General features: G+C 43.1%; 1 protein-coding gene across 2 annotated transcripts in view; it reads right to left on the bottom strand.

Annotated features, from left to right (window-relative positions):
* The window catches only part of PLTP (phospholipid transfer protein), a 61,459-nt gene extending 50,056 nt beyond the window's left edge, over window positions 1-11,403 (bottom strand). The window contains exon 1 of one of the 2 annotated variants that reach the window (XM_088481922.1): window positions 11,335-11,403. The gene's annotated coding sequence lies outside the window, so the exon portion shown is untranslated. The remainder of the gene's footprint in view (window positions 1-11,334) is intronic. The other variant, XM_088481923.1, reaches the window with a different exon arrangement.
* Window positions 11,404-11,649: the final 246 nt, after the last annotated feature.

An 11,649-nucleotide genomic window follows, 5' to 3' on the forward strand; every position in this document is an offset into this window, starting at 1 on the left:
CATAGTATGTTGATTTTTACGTTGTGTATAGTATGCTGTGCTTTACGTTGTGGAGAGCACATCGTGCCTTGTTTAGTGCATAGTACGCAGTCCCTTGTGTAGTGGATAGGGCCTGTTTCGGAGTTTTACACTATGCTGATATTTTCGCAGTTGAGCGATAATTGTAAACTGCGCAGGCATCCAAGTTAAGGTACATTACAGTAGTCACTCGCGATAATCATTTATTCACAGTGTGATTGACAGACAGGGAGCATTTGGGGGAGGTAACGGGGGGGGGGGGTGGAGGCAAGGAACGCAGGGGTGTCACAACACTTGCAGGGGTGTGTCACATCCTGCGTCTGCAATTCCCTGTCTTTGCAGAGGATTGTGTAAAAATATCTGCAATGTATGGGGTTCACAGATTGTCGATTCCGACCAAAAGTGATCGGAATCGGTAAATCAGGTTGTCCAACATGTTGGATTTCACCGACCAGTAGGGGGGTGTAGTGATACTATAGCCTTCAGGCTACAATGGCTGACCTCATCTAAAGGTGATGTTAGATTTTTGGAGCTTGTTATATTGGGCATTTTCTCAGTCCCCATAAAAAAGTTATAGGGGCTGTTCCTGAATTTGGAAACACAGGGACTACTGCAGATATCTCTGATTTCTTCTGCAGGTCCCGTTTGTTGAATACTAGGGGTGAGCGGGTTCGGATTTCTGAAATCCGAACCCCCCCGAGCCCCCCCGATCCGAGGCAGATCCGAATCAGGCTCGACTTTTCCCGCCTGACTCGGATCTGAAATCGAGGCAAAACGTCATCATCCCGCCTTCCGGGTCTTGGATCCTATATAAAGGTACCCGCGTCGGCGCCATTTTCTCACTTGGCTGTGGACAGTGAAGAGGGAGGGTGGGAGTTAGGGCTGGCTGGGCTGTGTAGTGTAGTGTAGTGTAGTGTAGTGTAGAGTAGTGTTGTGCTGTGCTGCTGTTGTCCATAGGGGCTGTGTCCACTACTTCAAAGTCCATAGGGGCTGGCTGGACTGTGTTGTGCAGTCAGTTCTCCATAGGGGCTGTGTCCACTCCAAAGTCCTGTGCAGAGTCCCAGTCCTAAAGGTGTGCTGTAGTGTTGTCCAGGGGGTGCTCTGTCCATCAGGGGTTCTCCCCCCAAGTGCTAAAAAAATAATATTTTTTCTGTGTTTGTGAATTGTGTGCGCAGTAGCCGCACGTGCATCAACAAAGTAGTGCCAAGCGTGCGCCTGTGTCATAAGTAAAGGGCCGGCTGGCTTGACAATTAAAGGGTGCTGTAACCCCCAAAGTACACTCCAAACCAAATAAAAAAATATTTTCTGTGTTTGTGAATTGTGTGCGCAGTAGCCGCACGTGCATCAACAAAGGAGCAGCGCCAAGCGTGCGCCCGTGTCCCATAAGTAAAGAGCCGGCTGGCTCATTTCTTAAAGGGTGGTGTAACCCACAAAGTGCACTACTCTCCAGCAAAAATAAAAAAATATTTTCTGTGTTTGTGTGCGCCTTAGCCGCACGTATATATCAAATCGATATAACATAAATGGAGGACCAAACTTTCTCCGATAAAAATAAAATAGAGAAAGATCAAGAACCACTTCCTCTTAGTGCTGAAGCTGCTGCCACTAGTCATGACATAGACGATAACATGCCATCAACGTCGTCTGCCAAGGCCGATGCCCAATGTCATAGTAGAGGGCACATACAATCCCAAATGACAAAGTTCAGGAAAATTACCTTAAAAAAAAACATTTAAATCATCTGAAGAGAAACGTAAACTTGCCAATATGCCATTTATGACACGGAGTAGCAAGGAACGGCTAAGGTCTTTCCCTATGTTCATGACTAGTGGTTCAGCTTCACATGACGATGGAAGCCCTCCTCCCACTAAAAAAAAAATCAAAAGAGTTAAGCTGGCAAAAGCACAGCGAAGAACTGTGCGTTCTAAGAAGAGATCACAAATCCCCAAGGAGAGTCCAAGTGTGGTGGCGGTTGCGATGCCTGACCTTCCCAGCACTGGACGGGAAGAGGTGGCTCTTTCCACCATTTGCACGCCCCCTGCAAGTGCTGAAAGGAGCACCCACAGTCCACTTGCTGATATGCAAATTGAAGATGTCACTGTTGAAGTACAACAGGATGAGGATACTGGTGTAGATGGCGCTGAGGAGGAAGTTGGCGAGGAGGATTCTGATGGTGATGTGGTTTGTTTAAATCAGGCTCCGGGGGAGACAGTTGTTGTCCGTGGGATGAAAAAGCCCATCACGGTCATGCCTGGGCAGAAGACCAAACATTCCACCTCCTTGGTCTGGCAATATTTCTATCCAAATCCGGACAACAACTGTCTTGCCATATGTACCTTATGTAAAGGTGGAATAAGTAGGGGTAGGGACGTTAACCACCTAGGAACATCCTCCCTTATACGGCACCTGCAGCGCGTTCATAATAAGTTACTGTCAAGTTCAGAAACTTTGGCTAAGACCGTAAGCAGTCCAGGGACACCTAAATCCCGTTGTCCTGTTGTATCCAAGCGCCTGCAAACCACACTGTCAACTCCCTCCTCGTCAATTTCCTCCTTAGTCAGGATCGGAAGTAGTCCTGCAGGCCATGTCACTGGCATGACTGACTCTCCTATCCGGGATTCCTCCGGAGGATCCTGCATTGCTACGCCTCCTGCTGCCGCTGCTGCTGTTGCTGGGAGTTGTTCATCATCCCAGAGAGGAAGTAGGAACACCACTACTTTTACTAAACAATTGACCCTCCAACAGTCCTTAGCGAGGAGGATGAAGTACGACAGCAGTCATCCTGAAGCAAAACGTATAACTGAGGCCTTGACTGCTATGTTGGTGTTAGACGTGCGTCCGGTATCCGCCATTAGTGCAGTGGGATTTAGACAATTGATGGAGGTAGTGTGTCCCCGGTTCCAAATCCCGTCTAGATTCCACTTCACTAAGCAGGCGATACCGAGACTGTACAGAAACGTCAGAAAAAGTGTCCTCAGTGTCCTGAAAAATGCCGTTGTACCCAATGTCCACTTAACCACGGACATGTGGACAAGTGGAACAGGGCAGACTAAGGACTATATGACTGTGACAGCCCACTGGGTAGATGTATCACCTTACGCAGCAACAGCAGCAGTGTCACCAGTCGCAGCATCTCAGAAACGCCAGCTCGTTCCAAGGCAGGCTACGCTGTGTATCACCGGTTTCAGTAAGAGGCACACCGCCGACAACCTCTTAGAGAAACTGAGGGAAATCATCGCCCAGTGGCTTACCCCACTTAGACTCTCCTGGGGATTTGTGATATCTGACAACGCCACCAATATTGTGCGGGCATTACATCTGGTCAAATTCCAGCACGTCCCATGTTTTGCTCACACAATAAACTTGGTGGTGCAGAATTTTCTGAAAAGCGACAGGGGTGTGCAGGAGACGCTTTGGGTGGCCCGAAAAATTTCTGGCCACTTTCGCCATTCAGCGACTGCGTGCCGAAGACTGGAGCGCCAGCAAACACTCTTGAACCTGCCCCGCCATCACCTGAAGCAAGAGGTTGTGACGCGGTGGAACTCAACCCTCTATATGCTTCAGAGGATGGAGGAGCAGCAAAAGGCCATTCAAGCCTATACATCCACCTATGACATAGGCAAAGGAGGGGGTATGCACCTGACTCAAGCGCAGTGGAGAATGATTTCCATGTTGTGCAGGGTTCTCCAGCCCTTCGAACTTGCCACACATGAAGTCAGTTCAGACACTGCCAGCTTGAGTCAGGTCATTCCCCTCATCAGGCTTTTGCAGAAGCAGCTGGAGAAAGTGAAGGAGGAGCTAAGATGGAGCGATTCCGCTCGGCATGTGGGACTTGTGGATGAAGCCCTTCATTCGCTTTGCCATTATTCCAGGGTGGTCAATCTGTTGAAATCAGACCACTACATTTTGGCCACCGTGCTCGATCCTAGGTTTAAAGCCTATGTGGTGTCTCTTTCCGGCCGACACAAGCCTGCAGAGGTGCAAAGACCTGCTGGTGAACACACTGTCAGCTGAAGCGGAACGTGACACGTCAACAGTTCCTTCTTCATTTTCTCCCGCAACTGGGGCTGCCAGGAAAAAACTTAGGTATCCTAAGCAACCCGCTGGTGGTGATGCAGGGCAGGCAGGACCAAGTTTGGACATCTGGTCCGGACTGAAGGACCTGGCAACAATTTCTGACATGTCTACTGTCACTGCATATGATACTGTCACCATTGACAGAATGGTGGAGGATTACATCGGTGACAGCATCCAAGTAGGCATGTCAGACAGTCCATACCTGTACTGGCAGGAAAAAGAGGCAATTTGGAGGCCCCTGTACAAACTGGTTCTATTTTACCTGAGTTGCCCCCCCTCCAGTGTGTACTCCGAAAGAGTGTTTACTGCAGCCGGGAACCTTGTCAGCGAAAGGCGTAGGAGGTTGCTTCCACAGAATGTGGATAAGATGATGTTCATCAAAATGAATTATCAGCTCTTCCAGGGAGACCAGCCTCCAGAACGTACAGAGGGACCTATGGTGGTGGATTCAAGTGGGGACGAATTAATACTTTGTGAGGATGAGGATGTACACACTGAAGAGGGTGAGGAATCGGTGGATGAGGAGGATGAGGATGACATCTTGCCTCCGTAGAGCCAGTTTGTGCAGGGACAGATTAATTGCCAGCTTGTTTTGTGGGGGCCCAAACGAACCAATCATTTCAGCCACAGTTGTGTGGCAGACCCTGGCGCTGAAATGATTGGTTTGTTAAAGTGTGCATGTCCTGTTTATACAACATAAGGGTGGGTGGGAGGGCCCAAGGACAATTCCATCTTGCACCTCTTTTTTTTCTTTGCATTATGTACAGTTTGGGGCCTAGTTTTTCAAACTGCCATCCTGTCTGCCACTGCAGTATCACGCCTAGATGGGTCACGTGTTTGTGCCGCCCACTCGTGTCGCTTAGCATAGTCATCCAGCTACCTCGGTGCAACCTTTTGGACATAAAAACACTACTGTGAGGTGTGAGGTGTTCAGAATAGACTGGAAATGAGTGGAAATTAAGGTTATTGAGGTTAATAATAGCATAGGAGCAGAAAAACCTACAAATTCTGTGATTTTAGCTGTTTTTATGCTTTTTTTCAAAAAAATACAGATCCAAAACACAAAACCCAGAACCCAAAACACGGAAGGGTGGTTTTGGCAAAACCAATCCAGATCCAAAACACGAAGAAAGATCCAGATCCAAAAACAAAACACGAAAAGTGGCCGGTGCACACCCCTATTAAATACCCATATACTTGAAATGAATGCAAAAACACAATAATAAATAGTCCCCATATAACAGCTATCTTGGGCGTGTGAGTTTGTGTCTTATAGCGTATTAATGGCCATGGACACATGCAACATGTAAATATATAAACCTATATGACATTTGGGCAACATGAATGTAGTGGGAAAGTAACATTAATTGTGTTCAGTAAAAAGTTGCTACAGAAGATTTTTGATAGTCAGGGATATAAATTCAGGTATATTATAAACTGATTATAGCACAACATAATTTTCACAAAATCTGTAACCAATACTGCGTTTTACTCATGTCTGTTTGGTCTACTTGAATAAAATATTTTGTTTACAAAAAAAACAAATTAAAAACAGCAAACTTTTTTATCACAAGCGAATTAAATAAAAACTGCAAAAAAGTAGAAAGAAAAAGTAAAAAAAAAAAAAAACAAGGCGATTTTGGGGTAATTGAGACAACTTTAAAACCCAAAAATGACATGTAATTATTGGGCTAATTAAGCTATTTGAAAACTTCCACTTGCCTAATTAGTCATTTTTTTCAAGGGGTTCTGCACTGTGGACCTGACTCAGATGTACGCTATTGCAATGGCAGCGGTGATGTCGCACAGAACGCAGCTACGAATTATACCAAGTACTCATTTCCTGTCCAGTGCTTAGAGACCCCCACTAACAGCGTCTCATATTCGCTGCTCACGCTAAAAACTGGAAACATTGATTGAACACAGGTCAGATGCCCATCAGTCTTCTGAGTAAGTCTAATGGTGCATACACACTGTCAGATTTTTCTTCAGATCTGAACGATAATGATTTTCAAAAATCGTTCAATCGTTCATATCTGAAGGAAAATCTGACATGTCTGAACGATGAACGATCCCGATGGTCAGATAACTGTATCTCACATCTGATGTGTTTGCAGTCAGATTTGAACGATTCCATTAATTTTAATGCAGTCAAAAATCATTCATAGTTCAAATAGTTAAAATCATTGGTCAAATCGTTCATCTGACAAATCTGACCGTGTGTATGCACCTTAACCTGCCACAGACACATCAGGTCTTCAGACATGTAGAGGGCTCTCCAACTGCCAGCATGAACGCAAAGGCTAATTTATGCACACCCAGAAAACGAAGTTTAATGGTTAGACACGCCTGTGTTTTTTTTTCTAACTACCCCCATTGCCTTCCCCCAACAATCGCTCGATCATGCGTAAATATCAGTATTGCATACTTCTCTGAATCAGGCCCTGTGTCCAGACATTTTTACCTTAAAATAAAGAGTTTCACTACTTTTTCACCTGTTCAGGGGGGTGCGCAAAAAAAAGTGAATTTCATCTGGAAAAGCAATGGGAGTTTGGAATTGGATTGCAACTGTAATCACTAGCAACTTGAGGAAGCCTGTTTAAAAAGTAACTCTCAATGGTGTTAAGAGATTAAGGTATTTATAAAATAAAATGTTTTTATACATATATTTTTTTTTTTTTATTTACAAGCTGTGCACAACTGAAAAGACAGGTCTGAAAAAGAAAAGTGGTCAGTTAACACTGACCACTCTGGGGAAGCATTGTCTTTGTTATATTTCATAGGCTACTTGCCAGTGATGATGATAATAATAATAATAATAATAATAATAATAATAATACCACAATAAGCATAGATAAAACAATCTTACTTATCATCATGATGGAGGTTGTAGTAATACATGAACCCTTAAATTCGGGAAAGAATTGCATTGGAGAATTTCCAATATTGTTGCACCTAACAATATAACTATTTTGGAAGAGTACAGCAAATGTAAAACACTCAACACCTTATGCTGCTATACTTATGTTTATTAACATAAAAAAAAAATAAACATACCAATTTACTCAATTAATTCCAGTTAAATAACTTGCAATTAATGATACAAATAAGAATAAATTATTCTGTGCTCTAAATATAAAAAATATTTGAAAGTCACTGGAAGAGCAGAAGAACAGATGTTTCCTGGGTGACCCAATTTCCACCTGATAACTGCCTCCCTGACTCCCTAAAACTGCTCTCACAATCTGTCACAGGCTTAACACCAAAGCAGCCATTAGCATTAGTATGAATAACCAGACCATATCTGTCTCACCAAACGGTTGTCTTATTTTATACCCTTGTTTCACTACTGACTGTTCAGTGCCACGAAGCAGATTCCACTTAGAGACACATCTGACATAAAAGTGTAGTACACGTGACTGATATTTCTCACTCAGAGTACGTTAGGTTATGGTTTAGTCTTTTTCAGTGGTGTCTAAAACACGCTGTAACCTGTATGAGATGACATCATACATTTTAATGATTGTTTTAAGCTATGCACAAGGCATGGCAGCGATCGCACGAGGGCCTGTGGATGATAATATATTTCCTCTCTGATATAAAGAGGTCACTATATAGTGTGGCCAATGTACTCAATAATCACCTAAATAGTACTTTCATTAGGATGTGCCAAGTTACATATATTTATTATTTATTTATTAACAGTTTCTTATATAGCGCAGCATATTCCATTGCGCTTTACAATTTAATCATTAATAGAACAAAACTGGGTAATAACAGACAGCTATATAGGTAGGAAGGCCCTGCTCGCAAGCTTACAATCTATAGATATAGTAATATACCTGTCCTTAAATGCTGCATATTAAACTTGAAGACTAACTTAGACATGTAAACTAATTAGTTGTCACTTAGTAATTAATATTATTATTGACAACAGTCATCTTAAGAAATCTGGGGGCCAAGGGAAAGACAGAAATTTAGACCCCCAACAGTCATCTTGATTAAGAAGATAATTGTAAATAAAAGTAAATTTCCTTTCAAAAACAGACAAATATTGCGAATATAAAAGTTATTTTGGAACCATGACAAACTAATCAAATGTTGATAAAAACATTAGTGTTTATTTTGGAACCATGACCTACTAAATATACATTGATAACAGTACAGGGCTTATTCTTGAACCATGACAAACTATAGGAAACCTTGATCTAAAAGGCCCCTTGGAACTGGGGTTTAGGAGCAAATGCAAAAGCCACAGACGTAACCATGCACTTTGGGCCTGATTCAGCAAGTATTGCAACTGCTAAAGCGTATGCAGACGGCCGGTTTCTCACTGCGCATGCATCGCAGTGCGCGTGTGCTATGGCACCGATACAATCGGGTGTGCGATTGCAGTGACTACGCAGACCCATCGCAGAGTAATTGACAGTAAGTACCGTTTGGGGGTGGTCAGAGAAACGCAGGCGTGCCAGTGCGTTTGAACGCCGTTGCAGGGGTGTGCATAAATTAGCCACTGCGGTGGCATACGCAGCTTGAGCTCTCACTGCATGCAGGAAAACTAGAAATTTAGTTGTAGGGTCAGACCTGCCTTAAATGTGCGAGTGGCTCCGATGTAACCGATGTTTTGGCTGGATTACAAGGTATTACGGATGTGCGAGAGAGGAAGTGGGCATCTGCATGTTGTCTGTGAGAGCTTTGCAATTATTAGTCGCAGCAGAACTGAGTTTCCAATTGCTACCGTGACCGCAATAGCGATCCTTGCTGAATCAGGCCCATTGTCCACACAATGCTAGACACATGCTCATTAATGCATCTCAAAACTCTGCTGTACTATAGTGTATAATGTACTTAATGAGCATGTTACTGAATGACAGTGTTTCTGAATGGTATAAGGAACAGCAAAAATTGATGTAAAGCAACCATGTGTGGACAAGTCCAATCCACTTACAACATGTTTTTTTTCCAGCATCCTGCCAGGAGTGGAGGTCCAGGTGGGAGGTGCAGGAGTGTGGTGGTGCATATCGTGCCCTCGTGGCCGGGTCCCCACTGTGCAATGCCGCAAATTGCAGCACTGTGCAATAGGGGGAAGGGCCACAATAATGCGATCACTGCAAAACACATCTTCAAGCCCCTGGAACACCCACTTCCCTAGGGAAGAGATGTGGGGTCTGGTCTGCTGTCTCTGTAGTTTGAGTTAGTTTTTTGAATTTTGTGAGTCTTCCAGACATTCTGAGAGAGTATGTAAGTATGGCTTGCATTATTCCCGAGTCTAAAGCTGGGTACACACTAAACGATGTGTGTACCCAGCGATCGTCAGATTGAGCAGCATGTAGGACGGACCTGACGATGCGGCTGGCGACCCCGCGGGAGCGCGCACCGCCTGACAGTGCGTACACACACTGCACAAATTTCCGTTGGAAATTGTCAAAAATATCGCTGTGTGTATCCAGCTTAATACTAGCATGAAAGTGCATTTAATACACACCTCCCAACCCTTTATTCATCTAATTTAATGTTTAACTGGTTTTCATTTTAGCTTAATTTCTCAACTTGGCGAGTCCATTAACTGGCTTTTATAAAGTAATAATAATAATAATAATAATAATAATAATCTTAAACTGGCCACACACATGGCGATCTGCACACGATCAGCCGATGTGTGCGATTTACCTTGAAACTCTCCCCGGCAGCTCTGCACATGATTTGCACATGCTTTGGTGTCCAATCTTCATACGATCTCTCCTGCAGTCAGACTTTCACAGTGCATCGCCTCCTAGATTGTCAGATCTGCCCTACTGCACGGCAGACCTGACGATACGATGTGCGACCAGCGGGGATGCGCATCGCATCGTGATTGTGAGTGGGGACTCACGATTTGGATATATTTTACACGATCTGTCATTCCAATGTGTCGGAATCGGCCAGATCGGGTAAAATATCGCTATGTGTGTGGCCAGCTTTAGCATTACTGCCTTTTAGTTTACCACAACTGTGCTGATTTTCTTAACATCACTTTTTAAAATCAATTGATAAGTAACATCATGTTATTTCATTTCTCATCACCTGGCCTTGCAATTGTAAATATTTTCCCTTGGAAAGACCCATCAGGAACTATAATGTAAGATACTCTGCTTAGGAACACAACACAGATCTATAAACTCCAGGATATGTCTAATCTTGCATCTGGCTCTTAAGAAAAAACAAACCTAAACTACAATACACTTCTGAGGAGTCTGAACTAAAGCTGGGTACACACTGTACAAGTGTCTGTGCAATCAGCAGGTAATTGTATGATCTGACAGAGAATTGTATATAACACAAGTACAATCTCTATTTATCATAGAAAATGGTCTGATTAGATGATTCTCTCATCTCATGTACATGCTTGAGATCCAAAGTTTAGTCCAGACATTGTACAGTGTGTACGTTCTGCTGACCGATATCTGTGCAGCTTGTACAGGGACATGATCTTACCTTCCAATGATCAGGACAGATAAATAGTAGGATTGGAGAGACAGTTGTATAGTGTGTATGTGTGAATATCTGAGCTTTTCCTCGCAAGGGCAAATCATGAGTTGATCACATCATAAGTAAAAATTGTACAGTGTGCCCCCAGCTGTAGACAGTTTAAAACAATTTGTAGAATTAAAACTATCATATATTTGGTTGACCACCTGTCAGGAGTAAATACATTATAATTAGATCTTATCACTTGTATGTTGCCTAGCAGCGTAGTGGCCCCTCAGTCTATACACTGAATATATTGAATCAGACACTGAAGATAAAATTATGTAGATTGTTGAAATAACTATCTGATTAGAAATCTGGTCATTCATTGCAGAGCTGGGAATTGTTTTATGAAGGAATAAACATATTTTATGTGAATGTGACTTTAGTATACAGAATTAATGGTTAGAAGTCTGTGCAGGTCCATAAGGTGTTTTGCTGGAAATAGTCTTCTAAGTCAAGGTGTTTGAAGATTTCACCATTACATATAGAATTTACTGGATGAGAAATAGATGGACTCTATCTGCTTGAGTCCCAATTGGATGCATTCATTCTGCAAAGTATGTTTGCTGAATACAAAACATAATAAAAAAGGTAGGTAACTCATTGGGGTTGTTTCCTTAAAATACAATAAAATACAATATATTTATTTAATTCTAATGCAAAAATAAAGTGTAAATTAATATTCTCCTGTGCACATAGCCACATACACAGTATTCTGCTCACACTCACCTTGTCCCTGTGCTCACTTGCAGTTTGCTGATGCTGTGCAGATCCTTCACTGGTACAAGACTAGAGAGCTGCCTGCAGAGGCTTATATAGAGCACACATTCACACACACCAGGCACAGCCCCTCCTCCTCCCACAGACCACACAGCTGGACACAGAACAGACCCTGAGGCTGCAGCATATCATGTAAAAGACTTGAGCAGGAAAAAACACAACATGAAAGACATTAAATACAAATATACATTGCAAAACCACAGGAGTCCCACAAAACTACTCCATGAAGAAGATGACATAGCAACACAGTGACAACAAACACTG

Source organism: Taudactylus pleione, unplaced genomic scaffold, assembly GCF_031769625.1.
Source record: "Taudactylus pleione unplaced genomic scaffold, aTauple2 ptg000279l, whole genome shotgun sequence".
Classification (NCBI taxonomy): Eukaryota; Metazoa; Chordata; class Amphibia; order Anura; family Myobatrachidae; genus Taudactylus; species Taudactylus pleione.